The sequence below is a fragment of the Mustela putorius genome, unplaced genomic scaffold, assembly GCF_011764305.1.
Source record: "Mustela putorius furo isolate JIRA1106 unplaced genomic scaffold, ASM1176430v1.1 tig00000831_pilon_pilon_pilon, whole genome shotgun sequence".
NCBI classification, from domain to species: domain Eukaryota; kingdom Metazoa; phylum Chordata; class Mammalia; order Carnivora; family Mustelidae; genus Mustela; species Mustela putorius.
This window is the reverse complement of record NW_025421490.1, coordinates 7,396,778-7,417,359: the sequence shown is the minus strand read 5'-3', so window position 1 is coordinate 7,417,359 and position 20,582 is coordinate 7,396,778.

The following is a 20,582-nucleotide window of genomic DNA, read 5'->3' as shown; positions in this document are numbered from 1 at the left end:
TGAAAACTGTCATATATTTATGGACTATGATTCATCCTAGGCCCAAGGAAGTAACTGAATAGAAAGGTGTCTGTTTTTGAAACATGATAGTTAACTGTAGTTAACAGTAGAAAAGAGGAAATGGCATGACCTCCTCTTGCAATCCCTGCTTTTCCCTGGCCCTGCGGCAGCCAGCCCCTCTCCCCCCTTGGTTCAGGAGAGGATATTCTTACTTTAAGGTGGTTATGCCTCCAACATCCCTTCATGATTGCCCAAGGAACTATTTAGGAAATCATCATCATTGTCACTTTCATCATCTTCATCATCATCATCATCTTCATCATCATCATCATCATCATCATCATCATCATCATTGTCACCTTCATCATGGTCATCATCATCTCAGTCACTGTGCCAGGATGTTTAAAGAGGAAGGAGAATAGAAGCAACGGCTCAGATATGATGGTGCTTGTTACGAGACCCTGGTTTCGGCTGTTAAACTAACAAAGTAAAATTTCCATAGTGATTCTTCCCTCCCAGCTCTAGAGTGAACGCTCCTCTTTGACGTAAAAAGGCTTGAACAAGGCAGCCTGACGGTAACACCGGTTTCTCTGGTTTCTCTTCAATTTGAGTTCACTCGTATTCCTTATTTTTCTCATTTTCTGTTTTCGATGTGTTAAATTGGACAGGAGAGCAAGTCACTGGAGTGGAATATTTGAGCAAGAACCTGATTTCTCCCTAACTTTCTTCAAAGTACATTCATCTGTACTCACAGACCCAGAATAATTGTTCTAGGTCAGATATAATTAAGGATTCAAACTTACGTAAAACTCATAACATTTAATGATTTTCTCTTTGGGGGGACTTAGTGGGAAGGGGTTGAAAGTATAGCTGAATATATTACATTACTTGGGTTTGAGTCACAGATTTGCTCATGGCGGCTTGCGTGGGAACAAGATGGATATACACTCCTTTGGCTGACCAAATTCCCTTGAATATGTAGAGCAGAGACATACCAGTTATCTCATAATTAACATTGAAACTTGCCTTCTGGCTCATTGCCTTCAGAGTGAGCTAATCTGTGCTCCAATGTTGCACGCCCTTCTGTAAATGATAGTTCTCCCGGCTGCCTGTGCATTAGCTCAGTGCAGTCTCCATTTCCAAGCTGTTATTTCTTGGTACCTTCTGGGTTAAGTAAGCCTGTCTGTCTACTACTCTTGAGGTAAGTTAACTGAGTGGGTCATGAGTTTCCTTCCAGGCATCCTGCCAGTGGTGTCATGTTGAAGGGGATGAAAGACTGAAAGTAATGACGGGTGTGCGGGGGGAAGGGGAGAATCTCAAAGCTTCTGGCTGGTGCACGTCCAGGATTTTTAAGGACATGAGTAATTCTGTGTCTTTTAAAGGGCAACCTTTAAACATAGGAGTTTCTGGCCAACAGATATAACTGGAATTCAAGGATGAAACTCACAAATAGCAAGCCATGATTTGTTGCCTGCATAGGATAAGGTCAGTGTGATTTCACTGTGGGCCTGAGTAAGTGTATTTCTTAAGAATTATCGGCTATGGTTTGGAGTTGAGGGAAGATAATTTTTGGAGGACATGGCCAGAGTTATAGGAAATTGATGTGCTAGTTCTTGTCAGTGAAATTATATTTATTTCCTTAATTATCACAGCCACTCTTTAAGATTAGCATTACTGTTCTCATTTTATATGTGAGAAAAATAAGGCTGATATAGGCAAAGAGACTTGACCATAGTAAATAAATGGAAGGCTTAGACTTCACATTCTCTTGTCTGACCTGAAAGCTAAACTTCTTCTACCACACTGTTAATCATTTTTTGGCTAAAAGGGATCCATCCTCAAGTTGCTTACTCTGCTTTCAGTGATAATCTCTATGTCTGGGGGAAATGTGTCATTGACCACAAAGCCTACAAGTTATTAATCACATCAGTATCCTGGCTATTGGCTGTACCATTTTGCCCTACTCTAATGGGACAGGCTTCAAGTCTTTCTTTGGGTAAAGTTAAACAAAGTTGGCTTTCCCATGATCCGAAATACAGATTGACAGTGCTCAGTGACCTCATCAGACTCGTCAGACTATAAGATCACAGACTTAAACCAGGGGTTCATCTCTGGCTTAACATTGAAACGACCCATGAATCTTAAAAACAAACAAACAAAAATTTGTGTCTGCCCATCCTCCACCCACTCCAAACATATACCAGAATAGATTCTGATATATTTCTTCTGGCATATGTAGTGGGCACAGTATATAGGATTCTATGTGATTTAAAAATGCCTTCAGGCTTGAGAACTGAGTTTTCCATCATAGTAGTAAGTTCAGTATTATTCTGAAGCAACTGTATTGGAGAAAACAAAACAAAACTCGATAAAAGAATACAAAAAGTTGTATTTATTTTTTACTCTAAGAAGAGTTTTTAACTCTAAGAAAACCATGATATGTTAGTTAGCTGCTTCCCCCACAAAAAAAAAAAAAAGAAAAAAAAAAGACCGTGGAAATTTGGTTTAATTCAATAAACATTTTCAGATGCCATAGAGGATACAAAAACCCATAAGATTCTTTTTCTCTAAGGAAGGTACAATCTAGTAGAGTAATAATGTGTGCAAACATAACCACATTTCTGTATGATTATTGTGAAGCCCACCACTAATCGTGCTTATGAATTATAAGATGGACAACTACCTTGTTCTGAAGAGAAGGAATCGAATGTGCAGCAGGTTAGGGTACTCAAAAGAATGGTGTATTAGGAAGAGACAGGTGGACCAGGACGCCTAGAGCAGAGGGATCAAGGAAGTGACTGGCCAGCACGAGACTGGAAGGGGGCAACACCTGACCCGCCAAATGTTCTCTGTTAGCTTCTATCTCTTATTTATCTACAAAACTCAAGGATTTCATTCTCATCCTTTCGTTGGGTCTCATCTTCGTTCTCTTTCTTGATTGATTATGATTAGGTTACGAATAATGACAATAATGGCAGTAGCTTGTATTTTGGATCTTCCTAAATGCCAGTCACTAGTCTGACTTGAATATTGAATATTCTGATCGAATTCTTATAGCAACCCTAAAAATCATGTAATATTATTGTCTTCATTTTACGTCTGAGGAACCAGAGGCCCAAGGGCACAAGAAGTAGCTCGAAGCGTTAGCGGCTCCGGAAATGGGCTGTGGTGCCTCGGCAATCAGGCCAAATGACCTTGGAAAATGAAGAACTTTAGAGGGTGGGGAAGTGGCCCTAGACCTCAGTCTTGCCTTTAGGAGGCAGGACCTTCCACCTTTCAGGTTTCTTGCTTCCCCTTGCATCTGACTTACTAGATCACCGTGGGAATCAAAACATGGAGCTGGAGGGTTTCTGGCTTTCATACATCATGAATCAGTTTTGTCACTGACATTTAATTTTAGAGTAGCTCTCTTTGTATTGTGCCTTTGTATGGCATTGAAAGGAAGAGTAAATTTTACCTTTGATGAGTGGCAGTTAAAAAGAAGAGAAAAATTTGGAAGTGTGTTGCCTTAGGTTACATGTGAAAGAATGTTTGAGAAATGGTTATTGGTTTTGAGGAGGAAAGCATTTGTGGGAAGGATACCAGCCACCTAACTCATGAGCTAGGGCACAGCTTTCTAAACCACAGAGCCCCAGGGCTGATTCCAAGCTCTTCAACCACTGACCAACTTCTGAGGCTCACTGTCTCTGTGGTTTTCATCTGTAAAATGGGGACACGATGGACTACATTGATGCTATTCCAGTCATTCTGCCAGGAGGCCACCATGGACACCCCCCTGCATAGATCAAGGAATTGGGACAGCTCTTATTTCAGTGGCAAATTTTGAGGTAAGGAAAGAACTGGTATCTTGGTGTTTTAACAAACATCTCTCTCTCTATATATCTATACATATGCCTAAGGGGGAATCGAGAAAGTTGTCTTCAAGTTTATGAAGGAGAGGAATCCCCAAATGCTTTCCCTCCTCTTTGTGAGTGTTAAAAAACAGGAATGTAGAAGGAAAAAAAAATACCCAAAACCCTTCTTTTCTTTCCACCCCCTTGAACTCTTAGTGAAGGCTCTAGACACTTTTCCTAATGCTTGACAAATTGATTCCTCCAGACTGCAAATCAGCTGGTTCTGGTTTGCAGTGCATACCCTCTGTGGATTACAATCCTAGAGGAATTCCAGAAAGAAAGAAATACTGTTCGCTTTTCTTTAAAAAAAAAAAAAAAAAAAGGCATTTGACAAATGCCCTGGAAATACCCATGAAACTGCCATAACCTTGGACCTCTGGCGGATTAGCTCCAAAAGCCCTCAAGAATGAATGTGGCGTTCAGATTTCCTGATAACAAGAACTCGGGTGTGGAAAATTTTTGCAAAAGAGAGATGGGTCATAGGAAATGACCCTTTAGATTGAGCTGGTTTGTGACTGCCTTGTGTTTTTATAGTACTCCACAGTTTACAAAAGGCCTACCTCTACATGACCATCCCTCGCCAGATTCTGGAGTCCGACCCAGGGAGTTATTGGTACTTCTTTTCAAATGAAGAAAGAACCACTGAGAAAGGCTAACAGGTCCTTTTGAAGGGACTCAGCCATTATCTGTCTGAAGGAGCTTTACAAGAATCTCCCCTATGTTATAAAAACTCTTGTTTGTTTAGAGCTTTACAGATTACAAGTCAAAATAAAACCAAATGCACTTACTTTGCTAGGATTTGTTGGCGATACTAGAAATGAGAAGCAGGTTAATTTGCCTTTAATCAATTTATCGAAAGTCAGCTTCCCAAATGATCCAGTTGCTGATTTTTATCAAATATATAAATTGTGCTTCTTACATAAATGCCTTAAAAGGCAGGAAATCCAAATATAAAATCCATTTTTTAAACAATAACCAACATGCTGTTTGTAAGCTGTAGGAGAAATCAAAGGATTGTAAAGGGATGTGAACATATGGGTGTAATGAATGCCATAAAAAATAAAAATTTCTAGGGCACCTGGGTGGCTCACTGGGTTAAAGCCTCTGCCTTCGGCTCAGGTCATGGTTCCAGGGTCCTGGGATGGAGCCCCACATCAGCCCCTCTGCTCAGCGGGGAGCCTGCTTCCCTCTCTCTCTCTCTCTGCCTGCCTCTCTACCTCCTTGTGATCTCTGTCTGTCAAATAAATAAATAAAATCTTTAAAAAAAATAAAAAAAATAAAAATTTCTGGGGCCCGTGGGTGGCTCAGTCGATTAAGTGACTGACCGTTGATTTCAGCTCAGGTCGTGAGATGGAGCCCCGGGTTGGGCTCCGTGCTCAGCGCAGAATCTGCTTACCCTTCTCCCGCCCCCTTGGCCCCCTGCCTGCTCTCTCTCTCTCAAATACATAAATAAGTAAAAAATGAAATGGATAAAAAAATGAAAAATAAAAGTTTCTGACATCTAATGCTATTTCTTCCCCACCCGCTAATCAGCATTGATAGGGAATAGGAATTTTGGAGCTATGTCTAGCAAATTAAAACCTAATATAATTCTAGAACACATAATTTATATTCACAAATATCTGAGAAAAAAATCAGAAGTTTTACTTACATGTAATATAAAATTAAAATTGCAGGAGATTAGCCCAGGACTCTGGGAATACAATACACATTTAGTTTCTTCTTTCAGAGCCTGACAGTCTACTGGGAAAAGTGGATCTTACTCAAAGTCTCACCCATGAATGTAAAAGCATAATGGAGGGAAAAAGGAAGTAACAATAACATCCAGAGAAAAGGGATCGAGGCAGATTTCCCTGCATTAGGGTCAGATGTGAAGGATGTTCACATCAAATTAAAAGTTAATTTGGGAAGTCTGGAGATATATCCATAGCGTAAATTTTAATTACTTCTTAATCCTTTACACTAGCAGGGTCTGGAAACTTCTCTGCCAATTTATTTGTATTTCTAATGAATGTGGTTCTTTCTGCGGTGGACAATACCACATGCCTTTCTGTTTCTTTCTGCCCAGTAAGTGCACATGTAAATCCACTAATGATACTGTTAGAAATTCTTTGCGTTTCCACTGACATGTTTTTCGGAGGTTTGCACTGACTTCCTTAGCTGGGCTTCCATTAATATAAAAAGGCAGATTGAACCCATCCAATTTGGCTGAATTCAATTCCAAGGTTTGATGATAACCAGCTTGGCTGTCACTTTCTTTAAACCATACCCAAGTTTTGTAGCTTTCCTGTATTCCTGCCTCCAACTTACAGAATAAGGTCAAATGTTGTCTTCCTTCCAGATTTATAAAAATAATGGCATATCAATACATAAGTGGCTAGAGAAAAACGAAGAAAATAAGGCTTTGTACAAATGGTGATAGCGGTTTTACCAATGAGAAATTTTATCTATAATATCCAAATCCACAAAATCTTCTACTCATGAAAAGAACCGAATGTCTTTTTAGATTTAACTTTGGGAAAATGAATTTTCTTTTATTTCCCTGAGTGCGAGGAACCCAAAACAAACAAGAATAATCGCACCTCAATCAAGTACATTATTAAATTGCTCCATTTGGCAGATTCGCTAGTTCCCTTTTTATCCTTTTCCTGAAGCTAAGTTGTCTTTAAAATGATCATCCTTTCATTGGCAAGATTAATGTTCACTGATTTGCATGCTTTATAGGCCCGCAGCATATGTAAAATACATTTTTCTCAACAAGATGTTCGTACAATAACAAAATATACTGCTGTGTTAAAATATGTTACATAATTTTGTAAAATTCCTTTTTTATAATTTTTGCTCCAGTCATCTAGTCTTCAAATTTATAAACGTTTCTTTAAATGAAAGGATAGCTTCTTCATAATTAGGAGGTTTAAATTTTAAATTCTAAGCGAGACTATCAATGTGTGATATACTTCCCGAGTCCTGCCTCATCTTATTTGAAATATTGCCTCAATTTCTTTTTTTTTTTTAAAGATTTTATTTATTTATTTGACAGACAGAGATCACAAGTAGGCAGAGAGGCAGGCAGAGAGAGAGAGGAGGAAGCAGGCTCCCTGCTGTGCAGAGAGCCGGATGCGGGACTCCATCCCAGGACCCTGAGATCATGACCTGAGCCGAAGGCAGAGGTTCAACCCACTGAGCCACCCAGGTGCCCTGCCTCGAATTCTTTATGCAGTTAAATAAAGACTATTAGTAGCACCACAACCGGAATGCCCAAAACTTCTTGCAAGCAGTAGTCAACAATTGTTCATTATGGGAGAGAGGTAGCATGTAGTATAAGAGAGACCCGTTTTATAAATGCAGACATTTTAGGTATAAGGAAAGAGATCAATGTGAATGCCGAGAGACTGATTAAAATAGAAAGGACGACATATAGTGAATAATACTGCAATATTCTTACTACTCTTGGAATCATTTAACAAAAGCGTTCCATAAAAATTCCACCACAGAATCAAGATGCTAATGTTATACCTCATTTATTGCCAGCATATTCAGTGACATTTTAAAATGTACATCTGTCAGCCAGAGATATAAATGAATGAGGTGAACCATACAATTTACCCTCAGGAAGTTCCATTAGAGCCCCCAAAGTATAATATTTATGAGGTCAGAACCAATTAATCAGATAGCTGTATTTGCTTTTCAGCTCAGCAGGCTCTCTGCTCCACCAAACTGTTGCATTTGAAAATCTTTCATATTTGGCAAAAGAGTGGGTTTGTATGTGCTACATAAAAGCTATTTTGTAAATCAATTACTGTAGTAACACAGAGCATATTCAGTAGTAATTCACCGTCTAAGTGGAGAGAATGCAAAATATGCTCTTATCAAAAGTGTTTTATCTCGGCAGGAGTCCTAAATATTCTTTATGAGTTATGATGGTCTTACCGATCCCACAGTTTACAGAATCAGAGGCAATTATGCAAGAAATACAGGTTTGTGCTTACCGTGCACGATAATTCAAACTTTGGGTGCGGTGAAATCCTAGAAGGTGGCAGAAGCAGGGCTCCTACTGCTGTCAGAAACAATCTGGGCAGAAATGGGCAAGACCATAAGAATTTCACAGCAGAAATGGCTACTTTTTGGAGAAAGAAGGGCACGTGTAGTTAGCCTCCGAGAATACAGTGAATGACAGTTGCAGTGTTATTCACGGGGACCCGCTAGCTTCTCTAGCTGGAAAGCGGGTCTCAGAGCAATTTTGGAAATGATGATGCGTTCGAGGAATTCTGATGGTAAAACTTTAAGAGCTCTTTTTAATTTTTGTTTTTGCAGTAGAGAAGAGAGAACAGAGACCATGAGGACTGGTACTCTCTTACAAATAAAAACCCTGGCGATGATTCTTTTCCATGATTCGACAACCTGAATAGGCATTAGAAATTGTGGGAAAAGGTTATAGATTTTAATGTAGAAATTGAGTCAAGAGACAATGGACTAATTTTATCAAGTCCATAAATTTACATTAAGTCCCTGTTATTTGCCCTAAATATTGTGCGCATGGATGCGGAGGTGTGTTTGTGCCTGGGGTCGGTGTTGGGGTTCAGTGGGTCAGCGAACCAGCAGAGGTGAAGCCCTACAAAAGGCAATGAATGACTTCTGCTAGTACAACCCAGGGAAGCTGGGCTGCTTTCTAACCTACTCAGCGTGGCATTGCATTCAAACCCAGCAAAACGAAACCAGCCCAACCCAAATGACCCCTTAAGACAGCAAAATCACAATATTTCTACCTTGTCTCTTTTCTAAAACAAGCTAAGGAATAAAATAAAATAAAATAAATAAAAAATAAAATGAAAAAATAAAAAATAAATAAAATAAATAAATAAAATGCGATTAAATAAATAAATAAATCACGGAGAGGGGGGTAAAAAATTGCAAACAGTCCTCCTTCAATAAAACTAGGAATCCCTGAGCTGTAATTGCCACTGTAGAATGGAAGGTTCACTTGTTGGGTTTACTAGCGGTGTAGTCCCAGAACCCACAAGGTGGTCGGGAAACGTCTGTCAAATATACGGACTATACTTTTGTGTGGCCTTGTATGACCTCTTAACCTAATTGCATTCAATGAAGTAGGAGGAAAATCCTTTTTTCGTATTCTTTTGCTTTTTCATATTCAAACTCTATCTCTATCTCTATCTCTTGGTCTCCACTTTCTGGAGGAAAAGAGGGACAAATCCAAAATGCAGAGAGAAACCATCAATCATAATTTTAAGAGTCCAGGGGCTCGTGTCCTGACAATGTAGGCATGTCTATGGGAATGTTAGAAGGGTCATTTAGATTACACCCAATTTTTGTCTGGGAGGCTAACTGTAACACCGAACACCATTTAAACAGAGAGACCACTCGAGGATACACTCAGGGTGGACACATGCCTACACACGCAGCAAACAGGTTTCCCCAAAACTCAGTGGCAGGAGTCCGAAGTCCTTAATACTTCACCTTTTACTCAAAGTGGCAAGGCTTAGAGGCTTCGAGTGCCTCCTGAAACACGGGGAGCCTTCCTACAAACAGACCTTGTTAGGAACAGTTTTGCTGAATGAGAGGAAGACATGCTGTCCCCCGCAAAAGAGGGCTCTCAACAGTGCAGAGAGGAAAGATCACAGGAGCCGATCCACTTTGCTCTGTGAAAAGCACATGTCAGAAAACATACCTGAAGGGAAACACTTCCTTTCTGCCTCATCTCATAACTTGGACCCATTTCCTCATCGAGGGGATGCTTGGGTCCCCGTACTTCTGTTTTGAAATGTATATGACAAATTGCTTCCCTTACAGTAATATATTCTGGCCTGGAGGTGCTACGATTCTTCTGAGTAGATTGAAGTTAACTTGGTTTAAAATTTAATTAGCTTTCAGCGATGTCGGTGTTTACCGAAGAGGGAGCGTCACACTTCTTTATCGGGTGCTATAATTCAGAATGTGTGGGTATCTCTCCGGGTAAATCAGGTTCTGTTTTCAGGAATCTTAAAGAAAAGTTTCTGTGCGTATCAGAAACACCTGAAATTACTTGTAATGAAAATGGTAAATATCTACGTAAAAAGTGAATATGGAATTGTAAACAGACTATCATCAATCACCGAAATGCCAATGACAAAGTCATAAAAGAAGTAAAGGAAGGGAGAGACAGTAGAGCTTTAAGGGGACAGCTCTGAGGGCTGGTACTGTACTATATCACACACATGCTTGCTTTTATTAAGTGAATAGTTGGTCATTTGCTTTCAAATTATCTAGGGTAGGCTGTCAATTCCAGACAGAATCACCCTGACCTGTACACTGTGGACTCAACTCCAGGATGCACTGGCTGAGATCAATGAGGAAGGTGGGGAAGTGTGTACTGTTTAACGAGAAGGGGACTTGGTGTGACACGGTATATAGAGTGCGTGTTCAGAATGGTGGTCGGGGGCACCTGGGTGGCTCAGTGGGTTAAGCCTCTGCCTTCAGCTTAGGTCATGATCTCAGAGTCCTGAGATCGAGCCCCATGTGGGGCTCCCTGCTCAGCAGGGAGTCTGCTTCTTCCTCTGCCTCTGCTCTATCTCTCTCAAATCAATAAATAAAATCTTTTAAAAATTTAAGAATAATTAATTAAAAATTATAGTTACTTATGTAATAATTATAATTTATAAATATTTATAATTTATATATAAATTATATATAAATTGTGAATTATTTATAATATAAATAATAATTAATTTTAAAAATTAAGAATAAATTAAGACAAAGCAGGAAAAGAAGAGGTAGTCCAAACAAAAACAAAAACAAAAAAACCAAAACCCAGAAAAATTGGATTATTAAGCTTATATATTAGAGCAAGTTAAATAAAGCAGCAAACTAAAGATAGAGGTAATTTGAACATGTCAGTGAAACTCATAACCTAGAGGAAATCTTTCCCCCCGTCATTTTTTGGGGTTACTCTGTCTACTGCAAGTACCCAGTGGAAATGAGTTTCATGCCACTCTAGACACCCCCAGTTTTTGAGCACTAGTATCATTTACTAAGGCAACCAGAACTCCAGGGAGAAGAATCAATGCCATGTCTTAAGATCTAATAAGTAAATACGACCTGAATTATCCTCTGGCAAGAAAGCAAAGATATTTTCCGAGATGTTTGGGGTTGTGTTGGATACAGGGTCCCACAGAAAAAGCAGCCTGTGCGTGTCCAAGCTGTTGGCATTTGAGCGTCAGAAACAAAATTATAGCCAGTTGGAATGGAGGAGGATGTTCAAGGGGCTGTATGTCCGTGATTACACTAAAAGATAGGGAAACAAACCCCAAATGCTGAAAAGTGTCTGTAATATACTTGGGTTTCTACCTCTTCTATAGGGGATGCTTTTTATTGTGTAATCCAAATGACAGGCTTCCTACGCTGCACTTTAAGTCAATTGAAAGGTTATCAAATCCAGAGGGTGTTTTTTTTTTTTTTAATTTATTTGTTTGTTTGTTTGTTTTGGTTTGGTTTTTTTTTCCAAGAGAAAATGGAAATGCAGAAAAGCATGTAAAATATGGAGGGATTTTGCATAAGATGTTTGGCTTGCCCTGTATCTTCTGTAACTGGATCATTTAGGGCTCTTTTTGTGGACTAGTTTAGTAACTTACACTTTTGCTACTCAGCCCATAAAATTGTGGTAGCCCTCTACAAGACAAAAGTTAATAATATTGTGAAATGTCATGTGGTTGTCTGGAAATGAAAGTTTTTATAAAGAATGGGGCCTCAGATTGTGGTATGGTAAGAGCATAATAATCAGGGAAGGGCTTGTAATTCCTGCCCCTTCGGATGGGGAAAGAGTAAACTGCCTTTCACACATTTCTTTCTTTTTTTTTTTTAATTAATTTTTTATTTTTTATAAACATATATTTTTATCCCCAGGGGTACGGGTCTGTGAATCACCAGGTTTACACACTTCACAGCACTCACCAAAGCACATACCCTCCCCAATGTCCATAATCCCACCCCCTTCTCCCAACCCCCCTCCCCCCAGCAACCCTCAGTTTGTTTTGTGAGATTAAGAGTCACTTATGGTTTGTCTCCCTCCCAATCCCATCTTGTTTCATTTATTTCACACATTTCTATGGGGAGCTGGAATAGTGCCCCGAAATGACAATTTCTGGTCATTGCAACCTCAAGATTTCTTTTAGAGGCTTGTTTGGTTTGTGTATGCCTTGTAGCTCAGCTTCTTTCGAGGGAGTTTATATTAAAAATTACAGGATTTTTCTTTTTCTTTTTCTTTCTTTCTTTTTTTTAGTTCTTCTAAAATTAGTTCTTCTCCCTGGAGTTCTGGAGGAGTTTGGTGGGACAAAGAGGGCATGCTTGCCTCGTTCCAGATTTTTTTTTTCTTCCATATGGAAGGAGCAACTCTTGCTGGAATATTCCTGGCCTCTCTCTGCACTGCAATTATTCTTTGCCTGGGGTTCAGGGAGGAGGGGCAAAGATGAGTTTGATTGCTGAGATTAGGAGAAAAAAGGGGCTGCATAACCCAGCCTTCTTTGCCTGTATGGTGCTACCAGGAGTAGACTGCCAGTAACACACAGCTGTATTCTGCTTTTTCAGAGACAAGTCTTAACTTACCTGGGCTCTACCAACTGTCCTTTCTGCGGCGGAGGTGTTCCTCGCCAGCCTTGTCTGTGACGGCATGGGAGTCTTCCTGTAATTCACTGTTAGTAGGACAGACCTTCCCAAGGACAGAAATCACACTCTACAGCCTATCCCTTATCAGGAATACAGGTGCTAGTACATTTTGACGATGATGCACTCACATTTATTATTTCTGAAATGGCAAAATGCCTGGCGGTCCATAAAGTATTTGATTTTTGGAAATAGAGTATTCTGTTCTTTCATTTGCCACTTGCTTGTTTTACTTCAAATTTGTTCAGATGCTGGGTAGGGAAAAAATAATAAAAAAAAAAACCACAACAACAACACTGTTTTTTATTGGGGTCCTGAAGATTCCAACATGTATGTAAAATCAGTGTGAAATTAATTACAGAAGTCAAAGTGTTTTAACCTGCAGGTTATTTTTGTTCCTGAGAGCATCCCCAAATCTGAGCTACATTTCATCCCCCAAATAACAAGACAGCTTGGATTGATTCTGACACAGCAATGAAAAATATGTGAGAAACAGTGGAAGGCATGCAGTACAATTAGAAAGAAGAAGTGGGTCAAATCTACAGAGTGTAAAACATTGTTTCCCCATGAAACACATGGGGCTCATTAAAAGTATACTGTACTTTGGAAGAATGAATTGGAAAATTGATATTTTGTGTAGTTTAAGAAGAGAATTACAACAATAAAGTATCTCTTCTTCTTTTAGCATTGAGGTAATAGAGCCAAGTAATATTGTGACAAAAGAACCAAAGTGGAGGCATACAGAGACAAAAATGACGATATACCCATTTTATGGAGACACAATAAAGATCAGAAAGACGGTTTTGAGACTGAGGCATATTGAATTGTGAGGGTTGATCGGAAGTGAAATTCAAAAAGGGATCTATTTCGGAGGAGGAATGAAAGGCATAAAGGTTAGCTAGTAGAAATTTTAAAAAAGGTTAAAATGTCATTAAGACATGAAGGGGAATGATAGAGTTCAGCTCCCCCTTGAGGTAAATTAGAGAGGGAAAAGGAAAATAATGAGAACAGAAACAAAAAACACAACAGGAACAACAACAATGACAACAAAAAAACAAGGAGAGAGCCAGCTGGCAAAAGTAGAATATTTTCCCCAATGTCCATACCCCCTCCCCTCCAGCAACCCTCAGTTTGTTTTGTGAGATTAAGAGTCACTTATGGTTTGTCTCCCTCCCAATCCCATCTTGTTTCATTTATTCTTCTATATGTTTATAAAAAATAAAAAATTTTTAAAAAAAGTAGAATATTTTCTTTCTTTTGATAACAACATTTTATGAATGTAAAAACAGAGGGAAAGTTTAGTCCGGTGAAGGTTTCAAAGTGACTACAGCGGGTAGAATCCAAAAGACTGTCACAAGGGCAGCAGGGGTCTTCTTTGTAGAAATGCTATCATAATGAGAAAAAGCATATGCGAACGCTAATTAGAGGTGAAATCTCAAATGGTCCCCTGAAGCCCACCTGAGCAGAAGTTCAGGTTGGAGTTTGGGAAGGATTTGTGCCAAAGACAAAGGGTGCATTTGTGAGGCACCAAGGCTGCGGATGTACAAAACACGGCTAAATTGAGTTTATGTAAGCACCTGCTGTCCCTCTCAGTCGAGGTCAAAGTCACCATGTACCGGTGAAGTCACATATATTACTTCTACTTTCCAGTGTCTATATGTGGAAAGAAAGTTGGACTGAGAAGGTAAGATTTCTGCTCATTCACTTGATTCAGGACTAGAGGCATAATTATAGCCTGTTTTTGTCCAGCAGGACTATGTTGACCAGAGAACTTCCTGACTATAAAATAGTGATTACACAGGAATTGCATCTTGCTTAACTTTGAAGCTCCCAGAATGGATATGTCATGGACATAATAGAGAGTTAATGCATATCTTGTGATTTGAACTAAGTGGTAGAGATTGTGGCAGCTCTGAAGGATTAGTAACAGGGTTTACGTGCTTGGTGGAGGATTAACCGAGGAGGCTGAGCTGCACCCTGCGTGGTTTCAGGCACAAGTATCCCCATACTGTGATGATAGGAAAATGTCACCAAGTGAGGGGACTGGAGTATGTGCATTTAGTTCTGTCTCCTTCAATCTTTTATCAGGATCTGCTTCCTCTGATGAGTCAATTAACTACTATGTTCAAACTTCATCATTTTTAAAGACAGTAGAATCAGTAGTCAATGAGCTTTATTTGTAAGCAAGACTGTAGGCTCTCTGGGTTGAACAAACCAGACAAAGCCATAGTGTAGAGAATGGAAAAGAGGAAACCATTCTAGCCTGACAGCCAATGATAGTATTTCTGGGGAATATGAATTTTGGGGCAAGAGGTCAAGTTTGTAACTGGGCAGAATGAGTTATGAGAAAAGAAGAGGCTAGAAAAAGAAAGATTATCTTCATAATTCTTCCCCTTTAGGAAATGTAATTCAGTGGTAAAAGGTGGTATGTTAAGTTTTCTGTTCTGTAATGGTCTCTGTTTGATAGGTCTTAGCAACTCCTTTTCTTTTTCCTATACTTTTCCTACTTCCTCTCTGGCTACCAGAAAGGCTGGTCAGCAAGATTTAGAAAATATAATCTCTGCTTTCACAGTGGTAATTCTGCTACAAAGTGACTTGTAGAGATACTCAGCTCTGAGTTTGTTGGCATACTGGGGAAACTGAAACACTGATGTTAGAAAGAGAGGCAAGGGGAGAGTCCAGTGAGAAGAGAGATTGGTCCAATAGAACTAGAACCTGATGGTGTTTTGTAAGATGGTGGAAAGTGGGTATCAGCTAGTGGTGGCCGCAGAAAGTTTGCACCTTAGGGCACCTGGGTGGCTCAGTTGGTGAAGCCACTGCCTCTGGCTCAGGTCATGATCCCGGAGTCCCAGGATCAAGTCCCGCATTAGGCTCCCAGGTCTGCAAGGAGTCTGCTTCTTCTTCTGACCTTCCCCACTCTCATATTCTCTCTCTCACTCTCTCTTTAAAATAAATAAGTAAAATTAAAAAAAAAAAAAGCTTCCACCTTAATAAGTTTACAGAGAGTCAGTGATGCCCAACCTTTGCTATCCTAGTCACATGTTGGCATCTGTGTCCTTCAGAATTGGTGTTCAAACAAGCAAATAAAATAAATACCTACTTTGGCAAACTTGAGCATAAAAAGAAATTTACTAAATAACATTAGACTCAGCATGTCCAGTATGGTCAGGAAACCTGGGTGGGAGTCTGTGCCAAATGGGAACAATGCCCAAAGGAGATACCAGAATTGCTTCTGTGTAGACACCATTGGAACGACCAGTTTTTTTTTTTTCATATTTTGCATAATATTTTATTTTATTTTTATTTTTTTAATATAATTTTTTATTTTAAAGGGAACTGTTCATGGCTTTCTCCTGTTTTTCTGTTCTTCTTTCTTTTAAAAAAACATATTTGCAAAAGTTCTTTAAATAATATGCATATTAATCCTTTATTGATTTTATGGATAGCAAATATCTTTTTCCATATTGCAGCTCTAGCTTTTTTTTATTTTTTCATTGAAAAACATACTGTCTACTTAGGGACCAATCATATTGAACCAAGCTTGGTGATCTTCTATATCTTCTTATCTTCTATATCAATTTTCTGTGTCCTTACTGAGGTTTCTGGGTTTTGGCTTATCTTACCCATTACTGAGAAGTGTATTCAGTTCTATCATGTATGATTGTAAATTTGTCTATTTCTTTTCAGACTACAGTCAGTTTTTTCCTTGTATACTTTTAGGCAACATTATTGAGTAGCAACATATTTATAATTATTTTCCCTTTCTGGTGAATTAAACATTTTATTATTCAGTAAATATCTTTATGTATAGTAATGCTTATTTCTTTTTAAAATATTTTTAACCTGGTAATATTATACCAATGGATGCACTAATATTCTTTGGTAGAAATTTGTCTGACATAGAATTATCTGTCCTTTTGTTTTCACCTTCCTGTTTTCTTAAGTTTTAGGTATATTCCTCATAATAGTATATAGTTGGATTTTTTAAAAATCTAGACATATAGTCTTTGATTTTTAGCATTTAGCATTTTACTCTATAGTGCTTCATTTCCAAAGTATGCTATAGTTCTTTTTCTCTCTTTCCTTTTACTTTCTTTAGATTGATTTTCTTTCTTTTTTTTTTTTTCTAACAGTTTGGACACTTTACACACTTTCTCTTTATTTACTGCTTAACCTAAAATTACACACACAAATTTAAAATATCAGAGTCCAAAGTGAATAATAACAAGAACCTTATTACAGAACGAATCCACTAACTTCTCCCTATGTTCTACACTATTACTTTCCTGTATTTTCAATCTATCTTGATGCTTTTATCTTTTTTTAAAAAAATATTTATTTATTTGAGAGAGAGAGAGAGAGCACAAGAGTGGGAGCTAGGGGCAGAGGGAGAGGGAAAGCAGACTCAGAGAACCCAATGTGGAGCTCAATCCCAGCACCCTGAGATCATAACCTGAGCCGAAGGCATATGCTTAACCGACTGAGTCACCCAGGTGCCACTAACTTGTTGCTTTTAAATTAACACCAGGTTATTAATCTTTATGGAAGGTAACATTAGATTTTCTCTGCTTCTTACTCATCCTTATATGTGGTTTGACTTGCTATCGGTTTGACATGTAACTTTGAGAATTTTCCTTTTCTTTCTTCTGCTGATGGTAAATTTTTTCTTTTTGTCTTTTGGAAAATGTATTTGCTTCATTCTTGGAACCAATATTTCTGGGTAAAAATTTTTGGTTGACTATTACCTTATCTGACTGTGAAGATCAAAACAATTCTAATTTATAATTTATAATATAGCTGTTGGAAAGACAGTTGTATATTTGTCACTTTAAAAAAATTGTCTATCGATTTTGGAGAGGGGAGAGTGGGACAGCAGAGAGAAAGAGAGAAAGTCTTAAGCAGACTCTGTGCTGAGCATGGAGTCCCACATAGGGCTTGATCTCTCAACCCTGTGATCCTGACCTGAGCCAGAACCAAGAGTTGGACATTTAATATAGACTGAGCCACCCAGCTGTTCCAATATTTGTCACTTTTTTGTCAGCTTTCCAGATTTTCTCCTTATTTTTGATGTTCTTCAGTTTCATGATAATGTCTTGATGTGGATTTCTTTTTAAATATCCCACTTGAGGCTCTCTGGTTTCTCTGAGTATATGCATTAATATCTTTCCTAAATCAGTATCCAGTATTCCTTCAAATACTGCTTCTGCTGAACTTTTCATTTCAATCCAGATTTCAATGAAATGTGTGCTACACTCCTGTCCTTCAACTTTTTGTCTTACCTTCTATTCTCTTCTTCATCTTTTTTGCTTTAATGTTGTTCATTGGATAATTCCTACAAACGCACCTTCCAGTTTATTAATTCTATCCTCAGCTGTGTCTAATCTGTTATACATGTACCCACTTAATTTTAAATTTTAATTGTTGTAGCTTTCCTTTCTGGAGGATCTATGTTGTTATTTCTTAAATATTTTAATTCTCTACACATTATTTTAAACTTGTCTTTTACTCCTTTAAGGAATATCAAATAAAAGAATTTTGCATTTCATCTTTGATTATTCCAATATTTAAAATCTTTGCAGGGCCCCCTTTTCTATTATTTCTGTGGGCTGTCAGTCAAGATGACTTTTTCTTCTTCACTTTCTGAGTTTTAATTAAGAGGAATTTTTAAAAATATGTTTTTTATTCTTTTTGAGACCTAAAGTGATATGTTTTCTGCAGATGGTATTGCATTTGTTTCTGCTTGGCTCTTTGGGTCAATAAAAATTATAGGATTTCTTTGATTTACTTAATGACTTGAGATTATTTTGGATAATATGTGATTTAGAATTTCATATCTTTTTGCTTATAGTTACAAGGGCATCTTCCAGTTACAGCTTTTCTGGTTGGGTCTCTTGGATCCCTCTCCATTTTCTAGAGCCAACACAGTTTTCTTTGTTGTTTCCTAGAAATAGAATGTCGCTTGGGTTTACTTTTGCTTTGCATTAACACTGAAGGTACAGTCCTTTGGGATCTCAGACCTATAATGAAGAATCTCCTATTAGAACCTCCATTTGAGGGGTTCCTGATTGGCTCAGTAGGTTAAGTGTCTGCCTTCAGCTTAGGTCATGGTCTCAGGGTCCTGGGATCAAGCCCAGAGCCTGCCTCCCTGCTCAGCAGGGAGTCTGTTCCTCTGCCCTTTCCCTGCTCATGCTCTCTCTCTGTGTCAAATAAAACCTTGAGAAAAGAAAAGAACTTCCATTTGGGGGGCACTAAGTTTTGTCTTCTCTCCCAAATACTATGAAGGGCTATGAAAATATAAACGAACTTTATCCATATTTGAAGAATGCTTTTAGACTATATCTGACTTCAGAAATTTGCTTATTTCCCTGAATTTCAAGCTTTGCTTATATATTGTACTTCATATTTCCTTATTTTGGGCAGCACTTTTAGCTTTGAAAAGAAGTCATATATATTTTGTCGAATCTGTTTCTTTCATTGTCTTTAGTGAGAGGGTATATCTAACCAGTCATATTTTAACAGATAAGGCTGAGAAGAAGAAGATAGAGCATGAAAGGTGTCATTCATGAAAATGAAAATCTGCATTTTATTGGGTTTATAAATCAGGTCTTTTCTTAATCCTGCATTATCATAGACAATTGAGTAAGAAGCATTTTTATTAGCCCATAAATGGTCCTAGGCAAAAGGTGTCCATCAATATTGACCTGCAATATGGATGATTTTCTTAAGTTTCTTATTCAAAACCCATTTGTTTTTCTTAACATACTTATAACCTAAATTACTTTAATCCTTCCTCGTGTTTGTCTTTGCTCTATCTGTCAAAAGATGACACACCTTCTGGAAAAGGACAAGAGTCCCAGCCATTAGAGTAGAGTATCACTAATAAAGAAAACTCTCTGTTGCCATGGTGTCTCTTGTTTTTGTGATTAGTGATATTTTGTGTGTGTCCTTTGTCTTTGCTGAGCATCTCAATGAAAAAAAAGCTCTGCTATTTGTCTGTTTCTGTTTGCAAAGGATTTGCCCCAAATCTATGAGGACCCAGATGAATTTTCCTGATCTTTAATGATTTTCTGCACACTTGAGTGTGTTGTACGTTTTCTATATCATGCCTATCTTTGATTCATTTATTTTCATGGTCTAGACATTGCAGATATTTTCAGGTAAGATTTAGCTGTCAGTATTTTTGTGGCAAGGACCACTGCTTTTCTGTTGTTAATTTAATTGTCCAAAAGAATCAACTGGAAATGGATTTATTCACGTTACTGTTGTATTCAGTATCACTCTAACATTGTCAGAAAGCAGATTTTGGTGTCTTACTATTCAGTCTGAAAACTGGTCCTTTGCCTTTGCCTTTGCGTTAGCCCTTTCCTAGTCTAAGCTTCCTTAACTGCACGTTCTGCATGAATTTCCTATTGTTGCCATAACAAATTACCACAAAGGTGGTAGCTTAAGACCACAGGCATTTCTTGTCTTACGGGTCTGGAGGACAGACATCTGAAATTGGTTTCCCTAGGCAAAAATTAAGGTGCTCCCTTGGAAGTTCTGGGGGAAGGGAGACTCTGTTTCATTCATTTTCCATTTTTCTAGAGCTGCATTTCTTCCTTCAGCTCCTGTCTCCATTTCCAAAGCCAGAAGTGTCTCATTCCTTCCTCTGTGTTAACTCTCATACTGCCTCTTTAATAAAGATGTTTTGCATTCAAGGCCTCCCTGGATAATCCAGGATAATCTCTCCATCTCCAAATTCTTAACTAATTCACATCTGCAAAGTCCCTTTTGCTGAATAAGGCAAGATTTATAATTTCCAGGGCTTTAGACCAGGATAGTTTGGGGTGCCATCACTCAACCAACTGCGTCTGTGGTTCTCTTCCTGTTAGCTGCTGGGGTCAAGAACAAATCCGTTCGGTTTGCTTTACTCTAACAAGACAGGAAAGTCACTGTACAAAGACCGAAACTCCTAGGCATAGAAACTGACAATGATACTGTCATTTCCCCATTTCATCTGATGTGGAGTCACCTATTTTCTTCTGTTCTCAGATATAA